At 30.9% G+C, this 24592-nt stretch overlaps 1 protein-coding gene across 2 annotated transcripts in view; it reads right to left on the bottom strand.

The window, feature by feature from the left end:
• The window catches only part of LOC107449746 (nuclear receptor subfamily 2 group F member 1-A), an 81712-nt gene that overhangs the window by 40223 nt on the left and 16897 nt on the right, over positions 1 to 24592 (bottom strand). The gene's annotated exons all lie outside the window — the stretch shown is intronic.

Raw genomic sequence — 24592 nt, 5'->3', positions numbered from 1 at the left:
CATACTTATAACTAAGTGTAGCTCAGCTTTCTTTTACTTTTTTTAAAGAAAAATAATAACAATCTGCTTTTTTAAAAGGTAAAACGTTTCTGTGGCTTTATATATTAATGAAAAATACTCATACAAAAATGAAGCACGGTAATAATTATACATTGTAAATGCAAATAAACTAATTTTTGAAAGTGCAGATAAAAAAAAAGCGTTGATATCTAATATTTTCTGGGGAATTTTATTTAAAATTAAGTAAATAATGAATAACTTCTGTATAAATATCTTTCAACATGCAATCCTTTGTACTTTCGGAATACGTCTTTAAAGAAAATACATTCCGGATTGTTAACTAGTTAGTCAATATAAGACTACTCGACAATACCTATTTTGTAAACACTCCAAACAAAAATTTCGAAACAAATGAATCATATTCAACTACCACATTGTTTATTTAATTGATAAAAATACGCACAAAATTTCCATCTATTACTTCTAATCAAATAAAGTATAACTTATTCATCCGGGACCTGGGTAAAAATTTGAATTTAAAATATCCAATATCTTAGTTATCCATCGAGCACAAACAAAGGGGTAAAAGCAAGCACGCATGAAATGGCACCGACCAAAACATCCGGAAATTCATATTAGCAAATACTAATTACTTCATCTTTACACAAAACTATATCATGCTTCCATGAACCTATAAATAGTCACCGCTATAGTCATGCCTTTTTTTTTTAATGACTTTTTTTTTCTTTTGAGGTTTGGGTTCATCACTTTCGCTTTTGTACAGGTAGGAGGAGAGTTCTATTGTCTTGTTTCCTCTCCTCATTGATGAGCGGGTGTTTTGTGAAAATTCACTCGTTCGGGTGCGCTTCACTGCCCAAGCAAATGCTCTCATGAGCCGTGATTGAGGCTTATTACACAGATTTTAATGCGCCGATGAAGATACAGGTTTCCCCCTCACCTCACCCCTTTCTCATAAATGTTGCAAAAGAGGGGTATTGATAGAGGTACCTTCGTATAATTTTTGTCGTACTGAAATATACAGATACGACGAATTTTAAAAAACTTTTTATGCTTAAAATTTGATTTCTCAGGAACTATTCAGCCGATTTCGTTTATATTTCGTATTTTGCCATGCAAAATTACATACTTAAAAATGATGTAAAGAAGTGTATACTTTACTATTCAAAATATTTTCGCTTTTTATTTTATAAACTAATAAAAAAAATTACTAAGAGTAATTTTTTGCATTGGAATTATCTTTGGATAAACGAATTTCATAATTGTGTGCAAAATTTTTTCTTGTCGCTAAAAAAGTTCTCAAGGTATGGCGAAATACGTTAAAAGTAAAATTAACATTAAGGGGCTCAAACTTTAAATCGCTCTTCTGACCAAATTACGGGAACCCTATTTCCAAGATAGCGGCTTACTCCTCGAATTTGGGGCTCAGAAATCTAAATCCGTTGAAAAAAAGGTATGTTTATTCAGAAAAAGTACGTTTTTGTGTCCTAATTCGTAACTTAAAATATCGTCTGCTCTAATTAATTAGCTTATTTGAGGTCAACCCCTAGAACCATTAAGAATGAGTCCGAGAAAGTGAGCATTCGATCATTAGATCAAAAGTTATTCAGGGTAGTACTTTTTTAGGCTTAGAAACTGCTACGACTTTTCAGCTACTCTTATGACTCTTTAGCTACTGCTATGAATGACTCTTGTATTTTCATTAATCATTTTTTTTTTTGCTGTTGTGCCTCTGGTATTTTAATAGATTATGTTTCAATATTGCAACGCTTGAATTTTAATGAATAAGTTAGTTTTATTGCTATGACTCTTGTATTTAAATGCTCTTTTGAGCCGTGATAGAGGATCATATTATACAAATTTTAATGCGCTGGTGAAGATACGGATTCCCATAACCATACCCTTTCTCATAAATGTTGGAAGAAGGACAGTAGCATACAAGAATTATTAATAGTGTATACCACTGTACTGAAAAATACGTTTTAACAAATAAAAATAGAAATTATGGGTAAACTTTTCATTTTGGTTCATTACTTATTTTGGACAGATTTCTGAACTAGCTTATAAGAAACAGATATAGTACTTTTCTTTCGCTACAGTTATGACTCTTGTATTTTAACCGATCATTTCATACTGTTATGACTCCTGTATTTTTATTTTCAACGGTTTTAATTTTGAGTCGTAATTGAAGCTTATTACTTAAGATTTTTATGCTCCATTGACGATACAGGTTTTTCTCCCTCATACAATATGTGTTAGAACTAGGAGGGTGACTTGTGCAAAAATATTATTAATAAGTGTATACAGGAAACTTTTATCGTATTCAAAAATAAAATTACTCAAATTAAAATTGATATAAAATAAAGAAAGGTGATGCAATTCTTCATTGCAGTCAAATATTTGAAAAGCTTAATATTTACACGAAATATTTAATTTGCTAAATTGAAGTGACATATGAAACAACCCAAATTGAGGTGACAGGTGGATAAATTGAAATTAAAATGATAGAAGCAACCACTAAAATTGAAGAGACATATAAAATAACTGAAACTGAAGGGACAAATAAAGCAATTAAAATTCAATAGGTAGATAAAAAAAATTAAAAAAAGAACTAAATTGAACAATTGGAAGGAAGTTGTAGATGGCAAAACTAATAGATGAAACTACAAAAATTGAAATGCCAGTAAAATTAAGATGACAGATGGAATACCTGAAATTAAAGTGATTGTTGAAAGTAATCCTATTTAAATGACGAATAACAAAACTTAAAGTGGAGGAACTATAAAACCTATAAGTGAATGAAAAGCTGAAGTAATTGAAATTAAAGAGACAAATGGAACAACTAAGACTGAAATAAACTGACACAAGAAATTTCATTTTTGTACTTTATCACTTTTTCGCAATAAGACTCCATTTATTTTTGATTTCCAATAATTTTTTGTTCAGTTGGTTTTTAAGAATTAGTTCCAGATTGCAAATTTCGTGATGCATTTTTATCATTATTATTTTTTTTATTTGCGAACATTAACGGTTTTATTTGCGAACATTAACAACAAAAAAATTATTTCTAAAAGGACTAAAAATATCATTAAAACGAAAAGCAAATTTAGTCCGGTACTTGTTTTTATGACAAGAAGAAAAACGATTAAAAATCTAGTGCTTATAAAAAAAACTAATTCTTTTGGAAATGTGCACTGAAAAATGACCACAAACGTAGTGAAATGAAAAGTTGAACAATAAAATGAAAGCAGAAAAGAGACATAAATTAGACACTGTTGAGTAAACAACCTCGAGGGTCGCGGGCATTAAAAGTTTTCCTACGTAAGGAAACAGAGCGCATTTTAAAAGCAGTTCTCCACAAGATTAACGCTTCCAGGGGCCCATTTGTGTTCTCGAACATAATTCTTGGGAGTCTCCAACTATGCTAAAAGGAATGAAAAAGAAAAGGGTCACCCCCAGCACCGACTTCTTCTTCCTCCAGGATCGCTTAATTTACTGTCAGAGCGTAAAAGCTGTTGCCACAAGACACCCCATAAAATTACACAACCACCTTCCCATAATCCACTCATTGAATCACTCGCTAGGACTCACTACTACAATGACGTCACCGACGAAAAGGCCGCTTGATGGGGGAAGGGGAATGGTAGGGAGGAGGATGGATTAAATCTTTTTAATCCCCCTCAAAGATCGTATTTTTGAGGTTCGTAGAGAGATAAAAATCGTGGTTTTCGCCAAAGAGATGGGGGAATATTTAAATCCCCTTTAACTCCCCCCCCCTTCTACTCGTAAAATTAATGTCGAGATGTGGGAAGGGCCTCGAGTTCAAAAGTGTCGACCCTGGCTTAAAGGTTTTAGAATAATGTGTGGATCGATAAGTGCGTAAGGGTATGCGGGATTCAAATAAGATTCTAATGTTCTTTTATGTTGCACCTTGCGTTAAAAATCGTCTGATTTATGTTCGAGCAAAAGTCGAGAGTCACAAATCCCTTACTTAATTTTTAAAGCGCAGACTTTGGAACGAAATCAATATGTAATAAAAGAAAACAAATTTCTCTTTTTCTTAAAAATTGATATTGCTGATGAATTTCTTATTACTTTATCAATAAAAACAGTTATAAAAAAAAACTCAAAGATTATCGTAACCTTAAACATATACACAACCCTCTTCTGTATGTAATTTTATTTAAAAGATATGGTAGAAATGTCACCCATACATATACACTACCTTCTCTTTCAGGTTATATACTTTTTATAAGATATGGTAAAAACGTCCCCCCTGCATATAAATAACTCTTTCTTTCAGGGTTATATATTTTTTATAAGATATGGTAGAAACGTCACCTCTACATATATACAACTCTTTCTTTCAGGTTATATATTTTTTATAAGATATGGTAGAAACGTCACCTCTACATATACACAACTCTTTCTTTCAGGTTATATATTTTTTATAAGATATGGTAGAAACGTCACCTCTACATATATACAACTCTTTCTTTCAGGTTATATATTTTTTATTAGATATGGTCGAAACTCACCCATACCTATACGCAGCCCTCTCTTTCAGGTCATATCTTTTTTAGTTTATAAGATATGGTAAAAACGTCACATAATACTGAACTCGATAATGTAGTCATCCCTTTAGCAAATAACAGGGATAAAAAAATGATTAAAAAAAAATTAGGGAAGAAAAAGACTGGGAAAAAAAGAACACTGAAAAAAAAAGTATCACTTTAACAGTTAGTATATGAATTTAATTTTCCATTCAATTCAACTGTTGACCTTTTAGGGACGGGCAAGTCATAAATGCATTGGTATGGAGTCAGATTCAGAATATTAAAAAATAAAAAAGCGGTAGTAAAAGTTTGGGCAGAGCTAATTTGACAGACTTATAATTACTTTCCCTTTAAATCTAACACAACCAATCCTTGTGTGCTAAAAGTGTAACTATACAATTTTTAATTCGAACAAAGTAGTGGTGAATTAAATAAAGCAAACTATTATTACCCCACCCACAAATAAACTGCTATAAAAATAATTTGGCTGCCAGTTTTATCTTTTTTGCCCTGATTATCGACACCCTGAGGAAGCATATATGATTTACCCGTGTCGAAGAGATTAAACTCGGCTTACTCAAACAAGTTTCGAATTATTTACAGAAAAAAAAGCAAGCTAATTTAAGAAGCTTGGCCAACTTCTCATCTATATTTAAATTATTTACAAATTGAATCATTAAAAGCAAAAACTGGTTATATAATTAATCTTCGATAAAAATTCATGAAGATGCTCAAAAATTTCGGCTTTATTTTACTTAGCAATGGGAAAAAAATCATTCTCGGAAGGTTGTGGCATTGATACTAATCTGCCGACCAACATGGAATCTCTATTTGAACTATTTCCAACAACAAAAAAAAAATTGCAAATTAATTCAAGTATCAGACAAAAGTAGCACCTATAAACTGAGAATTAAAATTATGTATACGTTTCCCTTTAACACTCTTTCTACGACACAACACTTTATTTATTGATAAAAATAAATCGAGTTAATCTGATTGAAAGTCTGCGTAGTAAGTTTATTCTAAGAACGATATTAAAATCGGATACTAAAAGATAAGATTCCGAATGTTTATCACGTTTCTAAAATAAACTCGTGCTTTTTTTTTTCTTTTTCTTCTTCCCTGATTGTATCTGAAAATTATAGTTTTAGCTGTCAAGAATAATCAGTAGTAACTTATTGATAAAGGCAAGGACCAATGGCTGGTCGATACGAATTCCACACCCGGCTCGCACCACAGATCATGGGTTAGAGTCCCCTTTCCATCAGACTAACCGGTAGTGGTTTTCCTTTCCATGAAATGCAAATAAGGGTTAGTTCCATAAAAAAGTCCTCCACGAAGGCAAATTTCTTTCAATACTTGATGCAAAAGTTCCCCTGTCTTCTGGATTGAGTTCAAAATTACCAGGCTACGAAGTTGAACATTGGTAGTCGTAAACTCAAAATTAGGTCTGCTGTTATAAATAAAAAAATTAAAAAAGGAAACACAGCATTCTATTGCACTATTATGTATTGATATAGTATGGTTAGACCTAAAGATATGTGGCTTTATAGATATGTAACTTTATAGATATGTGGCTTTTTTAAAATAAAATGGAAACTAACAGAACAAAACACCCACTATGGCAAAAAAATAAATTCAGATATATAATATTTTTTTTTGTGACTTATTACATTTAGCAATAAATTTACTGAGAAAATGAATTTAGCAATTGCTGGTCCTGAATGCGCCTCTTCGTTGCTATGGTTGCATTTCCCGTTACATCTTTAGTACTTTTATCTCACTAGAAAGGAGAAAAGTTCTAAGCGAGAAATAATCTTCCCCCCTCCCCCACCTTTTATTTCGTTTATTTTTTATTTATTTTCTGAGGGGTTTTCTTTATTTTATTTCATTATTGTTATTAAGCTTTTGATTGGTGGGGCAGGGGGAACTGTTGCGGTCTTTGGCATCAGGGACACTGACTCAACCGCTAAGAATTCCCCACTGCGGTGATGAAATTCCTTTAATTCCCCCCTTTTTGTCAGTCCCCCTTCTAAAGCCTAAAATCAAGCGAAAGATTTTCTCTTATAATTGTCTAAAGACAACTTTTTTCCTTTTAGAAAAAAATAAATAAATAAAAAATCAGATTTGTTTGATTCTTCCATGTTGCTGACATTGAAGATATCATGATTATTAGGTTCTTTTTTTTAATTATTTTCATGTCGTTTTGGCTAAAATAATTTTATAATACTTTAGCCAAAAGAATGATTTTAATTTTAATGAATAAAATTATTAATTTTCTTATTATTATAATTATTTTATAATTATTAATATAATATTTATTATAATTATTTAAAATTATTAATATAATATTTATTATAATTTTAAAATTATTAATTTTTAATAAAATTATTTATTGATTATTAATTTTAATGAATACAATTATTAATTGTTTTAATAGATAGATTTCAAGCGATTTTGATCGCCGCACTCATGTGAATAATTTGAATATATTCAGATCTAGAACTGATATTTACGCGGTACTTTTTTTAAGAGCTAATGAGGTGTAACCATTTATTTGTTTTCACTACCAGTGTCTGATTTATTTTAAGGCACGACAGGCATAGGCCAAGGACTCCAACATTTGAAGGAGAATTCCGCAGTTGCTGAAGAATATGAAAATGTATCGTAAAGATTCAATTAAAGGAAAAAAAAGCATTCCTCGTTACTAACACCAGGGATGTCTACTAGCTTTTTGAAACATATTTTGGAGAGTGATAGGAAAAATTAAAAATTAGCTTTCAGATTTTTGGTAATTTTGCTAACCTTTTGAATTTGGCGTTATATATAAACTTTTGAATCATTCACAAGCCAGTAATGTAAAAAAGTAACTTTAAATCGAACTTAGAAAGTAAAAAAACATAACAAAACTTAGCAACTACTAGAAGACATTTTACCCAAAAGAGTAAAAAGTGCCACGACTAGCATTATCAATAATGGGATAGTGTTTATTGAATTTAATAATATACTACGACCAAGATGTATTAGATCTATCATCCAGTCAGAGAAGTGATTAAAACGCTATCGCAGCATAAAACCAGTAATGTAAAAAAAAAAAAAAAAACTTTAGATCAACTTTACAAAGTAAAGGAGAATGCATTAAAACATAAACTTAGCAACCACTCGAAGACATTTTACCCAAAAGCGTAAAAAGTGCCACGACTAACATTATCAATAATGGGATAGTGTTTGTTGAATTTAATAATATACTACGACCAAGATGTATTAGATCTATCATCCAGTCAGAGAGGTGATTAAAACGCTATCGTAGCATAAAACCAGTAATGTAAAAAAATAGCTTTAAATCAACTTTACTAAGTAAAGAACAAAGCATTAAAACATAAACTTAGCAACCACTAGAAGACATTTTACCCAAAAGCGTAAAAAGTTTGCTGCCACGACTAACATTATCAATAATGGGAAACTGTTTGTTGAATTTAATAATATACTACGGCCAGCCAGGTGGCCGAGTCGTTAGCGTGCCTGACTACGAAGCCATAGGCTGCGGGTTCGAATCCCGCTCTGGGCATGGATGTTTCTCTCTCTCTTTGTGCTGTCCTCTGTTGTGTGTGTGTATGATGTGTGAATGTGGCCCACCCTATAAACGGGTTTGTGGCAGTGTGGCGTGGGCAATGTTGCTCGCCTCCGTGACTTTGGTTCACAGGTGCCCACTGGGTAACGCGAAATGAGCAACAATTCTGGGATAGTATATATAGGCAAAGATTCAAATTCAGTGCCTGCCATTGGAAAAAAAAATAATAATAATATACTACGACTAAGATGTATTAGATCTTTTATCCAGTTAGGCAGGTGTTAATTGATTAAAACGCTATCGTAGCGTAAAGCATCAATAAACACTTTTTTTAAAACAAAAAATTCTAATAAACATTGCTAAAAATTACAGTACGTGATGAATTAAAGAAAACGTATACAAAACAGAGTCTAGTTTGAGATAAACGGAGCTCAGAGAGATATCAGTGAGAAGCTGTAATAAGTTTATTTCATAGATGGAAGATGGTGGTTGAGATAAAAGAAAAGAGAGAGGCCCCGAAGACGGCTACTTGAAGGTCAGGAAGATGAGAGATAATGAGGCTGTGTACACGTGGACAGTTGAGTTACGAACAGTTGGCATCGCGTTTATCTTCTTCTTTTTGACTGCAAACAAGAGATCTCGACATTCGTCTCAGATGAGAGAACGAACGATGGGAGGATGCTTGCAATTTGAATTCGTAGTAAAATTTGCGAAAACTTAACAGAAAGGTTGTTTTGCGAAGGCTCCGTCATAATATGAAATGATGCTTTTTGTGAATAATATGCTATTTTTATCACTGCTGTGAGTTTGTAACTGTTAACTCGTGACTGTTCACTGAAAACACAAATTAAAAATTTAACCTGAAATACAAGATGGCGAAGGTAGAGACCTCTTAACGCGGTATTACATTTTAAGACATATAATTTTTTTTTGGTCTTATAAATTTGATTTTGAATTATTTTTGTCACTATTTGTAACAATTCGAGTAAAAGTTTAAGGCTGGGTAAACATTCAGAGTACTAGTTTTAAGCAAGAGCAAAATTAGACAAACTAAGCATAACCTTAATTGTAAATTTTCTACCATTTTGTTAGTGGGAATGGTTTAAATTTCTGATATTATGGTTTATCGTTGAGCCGATTTTTTTGAGAATGAATTCAAGACTTTTAAACTATATCTCGGTTAACAGAAGTTTTCTTTAAAAAAAAAAATACATTCAAATATCTAAGCAGGAGTCGTGGTGGCTCAGAGGATGGAGCGTTCGCCTTCCAATAAAGTGAACCGGCTTCGACGCCAGTTCGATACGAATTTAGCACCCAGCTCGCACCGACCACAGTTTTAAAGTAAAATATCCTCAGTGGTAGACGGATCATTATCTATGGATCAGAGACATGGACTCCAACCCAGTAACAAGAAAAAATGCTGATTACCTGGGAAGGAAAAATTCTTAGAACTATTTTTGGACTTGCCAAAGAGGGTGGTCTGTGGAGAAGGCGATACAATTTTGAAATTGCGTGACTATTTAAAGAAAGAGATATAATAAATTATGTAAAAGCAAAGAGATTTCAATGGCTAGGACACCTAGAGAGAATGGAGGAAAGCAGAGGCACTAAGAAGATATTCAAGGGGCCAAAGGGAAAGAGGAAGGCCGGCCAAGAGATGGTTAGACGAGGTGGAAAAAAGATCTTAAGACTCTAAAAGTCCGAAACTGGAAGCAAAGAGCTAAAGACAGGCGACTTTGGAGGAAAATTTTTAGTGAGGCCATGGTCCAACATGGACTGTAATACCAGGGAGTTAGTTAGGCAGACGAATGATGGGTTAGAGTCCCCTTGCCATCGTGCTAACCGTGGGAGATTTTCGTGCTTTTCCTCTCCATGTAAAGAAAATGCAGGTGAGTTCCATCAAAAAGTTGTTCACGAAGGCAAATTTTTCCCAATACTTGATCCAAGAATTCCCTTGTCCTCTGGATTGGGTTCAACATTACAAGATTACAAAGTTCAACATTAATAGGCGTAAACCCTAAATTGGATCTGTTGTTCAACGACGATTATGAAATAAAATAAGGAAAAATTCTTATTCGATGCATTATTACTGTAACAATGAATTGGACTGCTAACTATAACAAACAACAACAGTGCAGTCTTATGACAATCAGGCACACAGCAACAGTTAATAACAAAAATTAAATAATTATCAAATAACAGCCAAGATTGTTTCTACAAAAGCTATCCAAAAGCATATTTCTCCACACTGGCCAACTGTTAAACTCTACTGAAAATACTAAATGATCGATTATTTCAAACATTCAAGACACGGAGCTCACGTAGAAATAAACCCCCTTTAAAAAAATCCTTCACAATAACCCCCTTTTTCTATGGCGCCACAGTTTATAAACACACAGGGGGGCTTGGACTTGGATCCCCTGTAGGGTTGTAAACTGCATACACAAAAAGAGACATTTTAGTAGTACGTAAACCGACTGTTATGCCGAAGAAATGTCGAAAATTCCCCCAAAACAGTTCTTTTTTTTTTTCTTTCTCAGACACCCCTCAACTTTTTTTAATGCTCGGATTTTGAATGTCAGAAAGGGAGGGGGTCACAAAAACGACAAACACGAATTTAAGTGACCTGGAGTAGTGAAAACGGTAGAAGGCGATATGTAAAGCAGCAGCTTTAGAATGGATGGAAGTGAGATTTGTTCCAGAACTAAAACGAACAGAATATTCTCTACACGTAAGAGTGACTTTAAAAACTGAAGGATTTCAGAAAGATCTCAAAAAGGTGTCCAAAGGCAATATAAAATAGTTCCTTTTAAAACCGAGGTCGGTGCAGGCATTTTTTTATAACCATTTTCTGCTTGAAATTTTGAAGCGCGTTGAACTATAATATCATGTTGGTCGCAACTTTAATAGGGTGATAAAACCATGGTATCACATTTATTTGCAACATTAGTAACGTGAAAAAACTATAATCTTAATTTTATTGCAACCAAAATATGATTAAAAATTAAAAATCAAATTTGTTGCCTCCTTAATAAAGTGAAAAAACATTATGAAACTTTAATAAGTGAAAAAAAAACCATAATATCAAATTTGTTGCAACTTTAATAAGATGAGAAAAAAACCATAACAGATAATTAATTGCAATCTAAATAAGGTGAAAAACCATAATATCAAATTTGCTGCAATCTTAATAAGATGAGAAAAAAACCATAATAATAAAATATTAATTGCATCTTAATAAGATGAAAAACCATAATATCAAATCTTCTTAACCATTGGCCTCCTATAGCCTCCACACGGTTTTCTATAGGTAGTCCGATCAGACCACTGTGAAGAATATCCACTTTCCGAACGAGTCATTTAATACAAAATCTAGTTAAAATAAGAAAGTGCTGGCAAATATAAGACTAAAAATTTATTTTATTTATGAATATTATTGGTTTTCTTTATTTACTTGTCAACCACTATGGATTCAATTCTCAAACATTGATAAATTTCTCTCAATTACTTTTATAAAAAGTTTTGGGTTAATGCGCAGAACTGGCTCAGTTTTTAAATAGTCTGCGTGGACTACTTATAAAAGACCGTGTGGAGGCTTTCTGATGTAGGAGGTGATGGTACCGGTCCTGAAAGTTTAGCGAGTTTTATTCCTAATTCGGAGATTTTCAAGAATTTTTGAGCTAACCTAATTTTTAAGTTACAATTTCTCCATCGAATCTGATATTGAGGAATATAGGATTCGATTTTACAAAGAAATGGTAATTAACAAATCCACTGAAGGAAGTTTTTGTATAAGACGCTGTTGTTAACTCATTCACTGCCAAAACACTCGCTTCTCTCGAGTATCAAATAGAAAGTGGTGAATTAATTATTTTACTTTTTAAATTTATTTCGTTGAAACCTTCATTATCTTTATATTATATTTTCTTTCGTTTTTGAATTTATTTCGTTCATATTTTCTAAAGTATCTTAATAATATTAGAAGCATAGCTATCAATTCATATAGATTTTACGGGAGATTTTATTTTTAAAGTGATACCAAAGCATATTTCTATTTCATTCTTGAATTTATAAATTTAATTTATGATCATTTTAACTACCACTATGAACATATAAATTAATTAAACAAATATATAAATTCATTACCATTTGCATAACTGCCAACTCTTCCGGATTTTCCGGAAGATTTTATTTTCATATTTAAAGTGGTAGCAAAGTATGCATCANAAACTTAATTTTTAAATGATTTTGATCACCACTATTCTTTCAAAAATTAAGCACATATATTAATATGCGGTACTATCATGGTTGTCAACTTAAGTTTTTTCAAATGCAACGTATTTGTTTGCTTAAAATTGAAGTTTTAATTCCATTTTAATACCACTGGGAAAAATGATAATGGAAGGGATTAAAAGTTGGCAGGTATGCATTTGCATCACAGTGTGTTAACTTTTAACGCGCTAGCCAAACACAAAATTATTTTCCTATAATTGGATTCTCATTTCTCTACAATTCGTAGAAATCATTTTGGGAAAGAACAAAAATTGCTAGAAATATTTTGAAATTAAGCATTTGCAATATTTCTTTATAGCTAAAGGGATTGCTACGTTAGAAATTATCAACGTATCATAATAATATTTTTTGTAGAGGAAAAAAAAATCCACAGTTTAAGTTAAGTTTAACACTTGGAGAGCTTTTTTATTTTTATATCCGTCGTTGAACAGCCGACTCAATGTTGGGTTTACGACTACTAATGTTTAACTACGTAGCCTTGTAATTTTGAACCAATTCAGAAGACAAGGAAACTTCTGGATCAGTACCCTCAAGGGTATTGATTTGTTATGAGAACATGGAGGACTTTGCGACTCGACAGATTTAACGTGCATCAATTACCATTTACTACACGGGGAGTCTTCGGCCGGCGAAGATCGAACCCTTGGTCATGGGCCCTGTGTCTTACCAACCAGGCTATCCCGGCCTTTTGAATAGCTTTTGAAAAATAGCCTAAAACGGCAATTCTATAGAGTGCCTTTGATTAACAGCATAAATCGCTAATTCCTTTTAGAGCTTTTGAAAGCAGCCTAAGATGCCAATTCCACAGAGAGCTTTTGAAAAACAGCCTAAAACGCCAATTCCACAGAAAGCTTTTGAAAAACAGCCTAAAACGCCAAATCCATAGAAAGCTTTTGAAAAACAGTCTAAAACGCTAATTCCCTATCACTTTTTCAAAAAGTATTTTTTCCATTGAACAAAGGTATTTTTTAGATTTTTTTTAATATTCTAAATTAAAAATCACTCAAAATAGGTTTGAAAATTTTTCTTAGTGAAGTGAAAGAGGTATCTTTATGCAAAGTATTTTAGCTAACCCAAGAGCCTCAGTGATAGGTTAACCAAGATGAAATATGAGTCATGATATGATGTTACTACTATTTACTTTTACCTGTCATTAAATGATGACGAGTTAACCACATTACAGTGTAAAAATTTTACAAAAAGAAATAACTGAAAATAAGACAAAAAAAATAACATTGTAAGAGTAGGGGAGTCGATAAAGGAATGAGTATAAGGAAACTACAGAAAATAACTACATAAAGGTAACTACATAAAAATGAGTCATTTAAAAAAAATGTATCCAAATAAAGAGTTACACTAAATCAACAAAATAAAAAAAACAAGTCGAATAAAAAAGTATTCGCTGAAATTTAAATGAAATAAAATATTGTAATAGCAAACAAACGCGGGAAAATGAAGCTATTTTCCTATTATAAAGACCAAAAAAATGTGGGGTAAAAAAAACCTAGAATGTGACAAAACAGAAGCAAATAGAAAAAAAAGAGAAGGTAATCAAATTCAGTTCATGACCAAAAAATCATTATTGGGGCCATAACCTCGCCCCTCGAAAGAACAAAATAAAGAAAATAAAATCCGATATAGATTAAATGAGAGAAAAAGCAGAGATTTTAAAGAGTTTCTGCGAAAAAGAGAATCAGAAAAAAAAATGGCGTTAAATAAATTCCTCAAATAATAAAAAAAATAATAATAACTTTCAAGTGTCGGGACTTCTGACTCCTGGAGTTCACATTAACGATTTCGAAAAGGTTGTAAATGTGAATTCCTTTTTTCGTGTTTTTCCCTTTCTTTTTCCGAATAATTCCCATTCCTTTGATGTCAAAAGGGAAAAAGGATGGTGACAATTACACTGGGATAGGAAGGAAAAAAAAGAAGCTTTTTATTTAGCGCGGAAACTTGCTAAATGTTATTATTTCAAACGATAAAAGGGAAAGAAGCTTGCATTAAATGTATAATATCCAAATACATTTTTATTTGAAATTTAACAGTGATTCGCAACATTGAAAAATTTTTATTTTTTTCATAAGTATATTATTATTGTTTTGGTAAGTATAAAAGTGTACATTTGGGTTTTTGAGAATTAACTGGTTAGTTTTGAATTTATTCAACTGAGTTCTATATTTAGTATAAAATTCATGGTTAATTAACATTTACTAGTGAAATTGTATAGCTCTAGTTTTGCGAATCAATCAGCTTAAAATGTATTCAATTGAATTCTATAATTAGTATTCCACTCTATTTGAATTCTATAATTAGTATAATCTAGACATTGAATTATATAGTAAGTATTGGAAGAATCAATTTTTCAATTAGTAAAGGAAATTCTAAACCTCTTGGTGTGTGACAGTGAAATTGTATCACTGGAGTTTCGCGAATTAATCCGTTACCTTTGAATTTTTTTTAATGGATTTTTTACAGCTATTGCAATGTAATTGCATTTTATAGTTAGTGTAATCTTGATATTGAATTATACATAGTTAGTATTCCAGTCTGCTTTGAATTCTACAGTTTGAATTCTATAATTGAATTATACAGTTGGTATAGTAAAACAGTGAAATTCTTTGGCTTAATTTTTGCAAAGTAATCAGCTTAATTTGTTAAATCTTATAGATAGTACTACAGTCTATTTAGATTCTATAGTTAGTATAGTGAATTCCAATCTATAGTTTGAATTCTGCAATTGAATTCCATAGTTGGTACAATATAAGAGCGGAATTGTTTCCCTCGATTTTTTTTTTTTTTTTTGAATTAATCAGATAGCTTTAAAGTTCTTCATTTTAGTTCACTAGTTACTTTTTTATTTCAAATTATTTTTTCATTATAATTAGACTACTTTTTAAAAAAATCGTGACATTAGTCACAATAAAATAAATAAAAAATAATGCTAGTGATTAAATAATAAATAAGTAAGAAATAAAAAATAACATAAATAAAATGACAAATAACTTAAACTGTTTATTAAGCGATGTAAGTTATTTTAGATTTCAAATATATTTTGGCCAATTATATTCCATATAATATTAAATCTTTATTTTGAAGTGAAAAAAAAACTTTTTAACAAAAATTGTGGGAAATCTAAAGAAAAATAAATAAAACATAAATAAAAAAAATAACAAAGCTTCAAGAAGAAAATGCTAAGGAGAGTAGAAGATTAATAATTGATTGAAATAATTTATTGAAATAATTGATATAATTAATTAATATAATAAATTGAATAACTATTTGATTAAGTTAATGATTAAAACACAATTTTCTGGCTTCTTATTAGATTAACTTCTCAGAGTTAAAGTAAATTTCGAGAATTCTAAATAAAACATATTGAAATGTGAGTAATCTTATTTTTTTTCCCTCCGTTATTTTTAATTGATTTTTTTCTATTTTAAGGAAATGAGGGGTCACGAAAGTGTCAACTTGCAGCAACTACTTTTGCATCAAATGACCCAGATTAACTTTTTTTTTCTTCCCTTTGATTGAGAAGAATTTAAACAAATCTCGCCAACTAATGGATATTGTTATAACAAGTAAAGCCGAAGACTATTTCCAGTGTCTCGGTTCAATATAGAACTTAAAATTCTTTTTTTGAAACACGGAAGTTCAAAAAGCATAAACGAGACGACCCGGTTGAAAAAAAAAGAGAAAAAAGTCAAGCATGATTAACATGATTTTGGCTAAGAAGGAAAACGAAAAAAAGATGCGTTATTTTACCGTTGCCACTTTTTTTCTTCCTAAAGAGAGAAAAACAATATCACTGGAGCTGAGAGGGAAATTAATCGTCTGCAGACGGACTAGATATTCGTCTTTGTCCGCGTTGCCTACAGCGACAAGTGCTCCAAAATTAATTGCGCCAGTCCTCAGAACACCCACTACACTTTGTTTAGAAAGCGGGACGCTTGTATGGAATAAATCACAAGATGAAGAACATAATATTTTTCATGTTTGAAATTCAGGACAATTTGCTAATGTTTTATGCATAAAAGCACGATTTTTTAATGGATGCTTCTTTTTCCCCTTACATTTTTAGTCATTATTACGTAGTTCGTAAATTCTTCAGTTTAATCCGTATTGAATTCGCAAATGCTGTTAAAACATTTTCGAATAATTCGTTTACGTTAATACAGTGTCTACAGATGAGGAGCAAACTGAAACGAAAATCTCTCTCAGTAGTTCTGTTAATTACCACTTCTTTTCAAAAACTAATTCTCATTCTGCACTTTCTCTTACATTGTTTTGTCTTCGCTTACATGGGCAAACAAAAAACTGAAATTTTGAGAAAGTTGCTTCGTTACTTTAACCTACATTATTTTCTCAAGCAAAGTGCATGAACCTCATCCTCGTATACCGCCAGCAAACTAATGTTTTTGAGAAAGCTGCTTTTTTATTTCCAAATATTTTATTGTCCTCGAGCAAAGTGCTCGAACTCCTTATCCAGCAACCACACGGACAGCAGATCTTACAGAGTTAAAAAAATTTTAAACAAATTCATAACGGATATGATAGGAGCAGTTTCACGGCCCAGTTCCACAGCACTACAATGAATATGTTTCTGATTCGTGAAAAAAATTGTATCTTAACCGTTTAACACCTGATGCAACTTGAAAGCACTTATTTTTTCTTTAGTCAAACTCAAAACGTAAAAAGTGCTAGGAAATTATATTGCTTTGAATATTAATCTAAGAAATTAAAAAAAATCTGTGCCCACTGGAATAAATTAAAATATAATTTAATGTTTGTAATGGCTATTCTTAATATTAACAAGGTTTTTCGAAGCTCAAGGAAAATAAAAAAAATCTTGAGTATAAGTGCCTTACTCATGAAGCAAAGCTACAATTTTAAGCTGTATATGCCGTCTTGCTGCAAAGAATTATTTGGGATTTAGAACGAATGAATAATTAAAATATTTTAAAAGTTATTCTTCTTTTAAATTTTTACCCTACAAAGAAAATTATCAAAATCATCAATGCCTTAATTCCATTTTTTTGCAAATTTTTATGAGCTAAAATAATGCAGCATTGGAGTAGGTTTTCAAATATTAAAAAATTCAAAATGTCCGAAGAGGTAGTAAAATGTAAATCATTAAGACACAAATATATTTGTATGTTTTTATGGAACTTAATCAGTACATAAGTTTAATTAATTCATTTGAAGTGGCAGTAAAAAGTATTCCTAAAATGAAACTTATAAGCCCGAGAATGAAATAGAAGGCCGAATTTTTACTATTACTCAATATTAAAATCTGGAAAGAATAGGCAGATATGGTATGCTATAAAAGAAAATACTTTATTCCATTTTTTTAAACATCACTAAGAGAGCAAGAGAATTTGATATCTATGATTCCATACGTTATATTCTAATTAAAAGAGTACAATTCGGAGATTATTATTCTATGCAGAAAAAAAAAAAAAACTATCTCGCCTTTTTATTTACTGATTCTTACAGTTTTTTCTACGTAATAAATCACAAAAATGTTGATAATAGAATCTGGTTTTAGAAAGAAAAAAATATATTTTAGAAAAACAACATAATCAATGTTTAACTGCTTCGAAACGATCTGAGTACGATTTTTGCCGATTTTCCTTCTAGCGATGTCTCCACGACCTAGCAGAATCCTGTTCTGGGAAATATCTAACATTTGCGATGGGGGGAGGGAATAAACGTACATACGATTATTTAGGATCATGTCATTTTGTAAGGTAGGATTATGCTTGTAAATTTGTGTTCGATTGTTCAACTAATGAATAAAATTAGCTTCTTTTTTTCGATAATGAATTTTAAAAAGTTCTGTAAGTTCATTTATAACATAAATCGTTTGAAAAATGATGAAAAGCTGTGTTTAGATTGTTCGAAAAGCAAATAAGTCTCACAAGGAATATTTTGTTAACGAATAAACTCAGCTTCAGAGATGCTTTTAAATTAGTAAATTTGTGATCGCTGTTAACTATGCAAACAGAATTTCCTTAATTTGTTTTAAAAAGCTTCTGAAAAATTCGCGGAACAATTAAATCATTTGAAAAGTTTTAAAAAAAATGCTTTTGATTAGTAGAAAAGCAAATAAATCGTTTGCAAACTCATACAACTCACTAAGACTAATTTGATTAATAAAATTTTTTAAAAAATCAGTTGATTTGTTTATTGAAATCGTGTTCAACTGTTGAACCAAACTAATTTTTTGTTCCATTATTAAATATGCTAATACAACCATGATTTGAATTTTTTTTCGATAATCAAAGTTTAAAAGTTCGGATGAATCGTTTGAAATGAATCCTTTGAAAGTGATAAAAGTTGAGTTCGATAATTTGGAAATAAATCGTTTGCGAACTCATAAATGTCAAAAAGAACCCCAAAGAGCTAAGCAGACTTGTTTAGTGGAATTTCTGTCAAACTAATTTAAAATCAAACATTAAATATTGCAACACAATTAGGATTTAAATTTTCTGCGAAAATCATTGTCTAAAAATTATGAAAAATTAAAAAAAAAATAAATAAATATGAAGCCGAATAATTTGTTTGAAACGGAATAAAAACTGAGATCGATTCTTTGTAAATAGCCCTACCTCTGATAAACTCAAGAGGTTTGTTTATTGATATGTTTTATCAAAATTACATATTTAAAGAAAGAAAAAAAATATTGATTTCATTATATTTGTTTTTATTCGTCAATGTTCCTGTGTCATTCTTGTGAATGTTCCTGTGTCATGCTTGTGAATGTTTCTGTGTCATGCTTGTGATTGTTCCTGTGTCATGCTTGTGATTGTTCCTGTGTCATGCTTGTGAATGTTCCTTTGTCATGCTTGTGAATGTTATTTAGTCATGCTTGTGAATGTTCTATTTATATTCGTGTGTCATGCTTGTAAATGTTCTATCAACTTAACTTACTTATCAACTAACTTAAATTTCTAAATGAATATTGAAATGTCCTCTCAAAATTAGATTTTGATAAGAACTTGGAAAAATAATAATTTCAGGCCATTCGCAGAAAACACAAAGCAAAACGAAAAGTATGAACTACAAGTTGACTGTAGCACCTTTTAAAATGCTGAAAAAAAATATTTAAAAAAAATAAAAATAACTTTTTTTTTCTCAAAATGTAGGCATTCTTTTATTTTCGTCTTAAATAGCTTTAAGATGTGTCCGGGATAGAAAAAAGGCTGAAGCCGATGGGGTAAAACAAGACGGAGGGGGGAGATGAAGAGTCACGGAACAAAGTCACGAAATCTCATCAAAAGCAGAGGGCCAAGCCCCTCCAAAACATTCGGCTTCCGGCCCGCGCTTGATGGAAGACCACCGAATTCGTGTTATACAAGTCCGTAAAAAAATGATAACAAAAAAGTTGAGAATTCATCTGGGTGATATGACTACGAAGAAACGAGGAATGCATGGGGACTGAAGAAAAAAATAATAACTACTCGTAAGTTACACGACTAAAAGAAAGATAGCATATAGGGTATTTCGCGAAAAAAAAGAAAGAAAAAAAAGCTTTTTGTAAATTGCTTTTAAGCTTTTTTTCTTCACATTCGCCAGTAATTGTTTTCCTCTTGCTTTACACGAGGATGTTCGTAACAAGTAATTTTATCAAATTAAAAAGGTTTTTCAGCTCCCCCCTTTTTTTCTTAACAAGAAGGAGTTTTACTGCGTTCGAATGCTTTATTACAATAATTTGCACTTGCTTAAACCTCTTGTCTTACCACAGCTATATTTTCTAAAAATAACTCATATTTGTTGAAAAAACTTCAAGAACCGATTAAAATAAATAGAACTCCATTCAAGTGTTACGTCAGAAACCTCTAACTTACACTGTTACTCTTTGGATCGCATTCTACGTTAATATCACTCAAATTTTTTGGAAAATCCCTAACGAATACTGTTACTCTTTGGATCGTATTCGACGATAATATCATTCAAATTTTCTGGAAAATCCCTAACGAATACTGTTACTCTTTGGATCGCATTCTACGTTAATATCATTCAAATTTTCTGGGAAATCCCCAACGAATACTGTTACTTTTTGGATCGTATTCGACGTTAATATTGATAAAATTTGCAGGGAAATTCCAACGAATACTGTTACTCTTTGGATCGTATTCTACGTTAATATTGTTCAAAGTTGCAAGGAAATCCCTAACGAATACTGTTACTCTTTGGATTGTATTCAATGATAATAATCTTTCAAATTTACTGCGATTTTTATATTAAATTAATAATCCTGAAATAGGGTCACTTTCTTATGCAAACTTCTAAATAACATAACAGTAATGGCAGATGAGCTTTTATAATTTTTGCCGACTTATTCCTTTTTCCCCACAAAACATATGGTATGAGATACAGTTGTCTCACATTAAGATCCAGATTTCTTCGGTTGTCAAAAGCATAAAGTTTGTACAATTTACAAATGAACTGTTCAGCTGTAAAATATTTTTATCCCTAATTTAAATATATTTATCTTTCTCCATGTGTTTACTCCTGTGATATTTATCATAGTGTGCTATCAGAACGATTATGATTTTAATTCCAAGTTATAGGTTTAAAACTAGGCTATGTTTCTTTATTAAAAAATATCTTAAATGTAACATTTGATACCGAAGCTTTCAAGCAATCAATAATTAAATAGGAATTGAATTTAAAAACAAAATTGTTGAGGAGTTTGCAATAGTAACTGAGGAATATGAATGAGTTCAAATTTTATCCTAATTGAATCTGAAACTTTATCGGGATTTTAATTTTTGAAACCGTATTCATTTGAGTGCAGAGTAGTTAAATCAATTTACTCGTATATTTTAAGCATTTTAAGGCAGCATCAGTTCCAAATAAATGCAATCTTTTACAAAACCTCTTTAATTTAGCCATTTACTTTTGATTTTTATTTATTCTAAAATTTTATGACTAAAGAGTCAAAGTAACTGCTACAATTAATCTATAAAGAAATCATGAATTTCCAGAGGTGAACTCGATATTAACAATAATTTTCTTTTATATAAGTTGAATATTTATGAAGGATAAAAAAATTTTTTATTACCATCGCCTAATTATTAACATTCATATACAAGAGCCAAGTGAATTAAACCTCGCCCAGCGTGAAAAGATACTAACACAGTAGTAATTTAGTTTTTACAGTTCTAAACTGCTAATGAAACTATATTACTGCAAAAACCATTAATAAGTTTTATCATAAGCTGATCTTTCAACTTGAGTTAAGAGATGAATTGTTCTAATGTCTAAATTAGTTTAAAAACAAGACGAGTGGCATACACAACTATGCCGTTTTCCACGGGAAAGAGCGATGCAAGCGTGGGAACAAGATCAGTGAGGTAAGGAAAATGAGGCCAAAGCGGCAAATATAGTTCCGACCGCAGCAAACGCTCTTGGCGATAAATTAACTCTTCCATATCGGATTTAAGAATAGCAAAATAGCCTCCTCCCAACAGCGGGAAACAAAGAGAAGAAGCGCGGAAACTTAAAACTCAGAGAATAGGGTTAATGATTGTCGGCCGTTATTTTAATTACTTCAGTTACTGTTTGTATTATGACTGAATAGTACTAAGAAAAATACTTTTCACATAAACTTTTTTTTTTTTAATTTTACTAAAAACTAATTTGAACAGTAAACAGAAAAACTTATGAAAGCTAGATGTTTTTTTCTCTAATCAAAACAACATAGGTTTTGAAAGCATTTTGAGTACATGCGATGTAATGTTTACAATTAATTTATAAATTAACTAAACCCTGTAGAAAGAATTAACTAATTTTAAATAAACTATTTGGAACTAAAGAATTTTCACTCAAAGCTTTTTTCAAGTATTATTTTAAATAAAGAAATCATTAATCATATTTTCCAATACATTTTAAATGCATGCAATACAGAGTAAAATTTATTAAAACTTGATAAGGAAAACCTTGACGAATAGGTTCGCAAATTTATTTTATTTAATTTTTTTATAACTTAATATATTTTCAAAATAAGTTTTTTACAAAAGTGGATCATCAATGGAAATCCAAAGACATGTAAAGCTAATTTAAAAAGTTAGTAATTATTACGATGAATTTATAAAAAATGATCACGTTGTAACGATTTTGTGTTGTAGTTTTAAAAAGAAAAAAACATTTTAATACAACAAAGTAGTCTAAAAAAAAGAAAAAGTAGTACTTATGCATCAACAATTCTTATAATTCAATGTAAGTCACTTGTCTACGTATACTGCTCTCTCTTTTTATTTTAATTTTAAATTAAGTATATATTTTTTTTCAATAAAATAATTTTTTTCAGTGTTATCTACTATGCAACTCGATGAAGATTTTCAAGTTTAATTCAGCTTTTTATGAAATTTAAAATCTCTTTGCTATGTACCAAAATTAGATTCTAAATTGGATTTCAAAAATGGATTTTACGTTCCACCATAATATCAGTACTTAATTTGGAGCAACATTAACAAACTACTAAATTGAAGCAAGTTTCAATCCCAGTTGAACCATAGTGTTGTGTAATTAAGAAGCACGGTTACATGGTTAAGCTTAGCATATTAATGTTGCACTAACAGCTTTCAATGATATTGTAGTTTAACATTCAGCAAAAATTTTAGCAGTGTGAAGTGAGGCAGGACCCATAACTTAAGAAACATAGTTTCAATCTAATACCTTCACCATGTAATAAACTCTTTTTAATTCCAGTTTAAAACGAAATTGTTTTTCTATACCAAAGTTAATTTCATTGTAATACAAACTCTCACTTTGTAGTTAGATTCTCTATTTACTTTAACTTTAGGCAGTTTAAAAAAGCATAATAATTGTGTCGAAGAATGACGAAGCACTTTCTAGAAAATTTGATTCCTCTTTATCTTTTAAATGGTGTAGGACACTATGCAAATTCAATACTAGGTTAACGCGCTATAATGCGCCAAATACACCAAAATACAGAGGTAGGACGCGAAATCTAAGTCATGGCGAGTTCCCGGGGCCATCAAAATTCTGCAGTTGAGCAAAAAAATAACGCTATAGCAGATTTATGTTGGCAAAATCGTAACCAAATTTTAAATGCGCAAGATAAAAATTTTCTTCTTAATGAAAAGCTGAAGGATAAAATTACAATAATTATAAGTATCAAATTATATCATAGCTTTTCCTTAATGAAGGAGTTTGATTAGTCCTATTCAAATGTAAGTCTAGGTATTGATTATTCAAATATAAGTCTTCCTGCTTTACTTCCTCTGTCAACAGATAAAAAAAATTTCGAATGTGCAATTGTGCATATTAATAGAGGGATAATTTCCTTACCCCTGCAGAATTTACAGTTTAGAATAATTTGAATGTGAAATTGTGCATATTATTAGATGGATAATGTCATTACCACCGTAATATTTATAGTTCATATAGGAATCCACTTTTAGTAAAATGGGACCCAGAAATATGGAAGTCCTGCGTTCCAAGGATCCGTAATTTCTAGATTCTAGCGACATCACTGACTAGCTATACTTAGCTTCAAATTGTCATCAGTAGTCGACAAACATCATTAATTCTCAGTTAAGATCATTATTAAAATAATAGCTCAATTTCTCATAATAAAGAGATGATTTCAACTAGAACACCTTGGCTTTGTTTCTTTAACCCACTTCTAGTCGACCACATAGGAGAAGAAAAAAAAAAGATCGAAAAGGCGCACAAAAGGTCAAGTGCTGCTTTAAGATTAAAGAGCCACTCAAAAATCCAACGCATAAACGAATGTACTTAAATCATCAAACGAAATTCTATATGATGAAGGTAGCTGCGTTAAATATATCGCTTTTTTTTGAAAAAGCGCTGGTTTTTCAGATGAATTAAGCGAATATATATGAATTAAAGTCTAAGAATGAACTGGGCTTCTCATACTGCTAAAACTAATGCAAAAATCTCATAATCAAGATCTTTGCTATGATGAAGAGTCCTTAAAAGTGAAAAGAAAAAAGAAAAAGAATAACTGAAATGGCTAAATGGAAAAACTGAAATGGCTAAATTATGTTGAATCAATATCTAAAGCGAATTATGTGAAAAACTGATAAACCTGTCTAACATGACATGAAAGAGTTCTCAACAGAAAGGAAGGTAGGCTATAGCCTCCGCTGTAGTGCCAAAT

The sequence above is a fragment of the Parasteatoda tepidariorum genome, chromosome 9 (genome assembly GCF_043381705.1).
Source record: "Parasteatoda tepidariorum isolate YZ-2023 chromosome 9, CAS_Ptep_4.0, whole genome shotgun sequence".
Taxonomy (NCBI): domain Eukaryota; kingdom Metazoa; phylum Arthropoda; class Arachnida; order Araneae; family Theridiidae; genus Parasteatoda; species Parasteatoda tepidariorum.
Note: the sequence above shows the minus strand (reverse complement) of the source record. Positions and strands in the feature narration are given on the sequence as shown.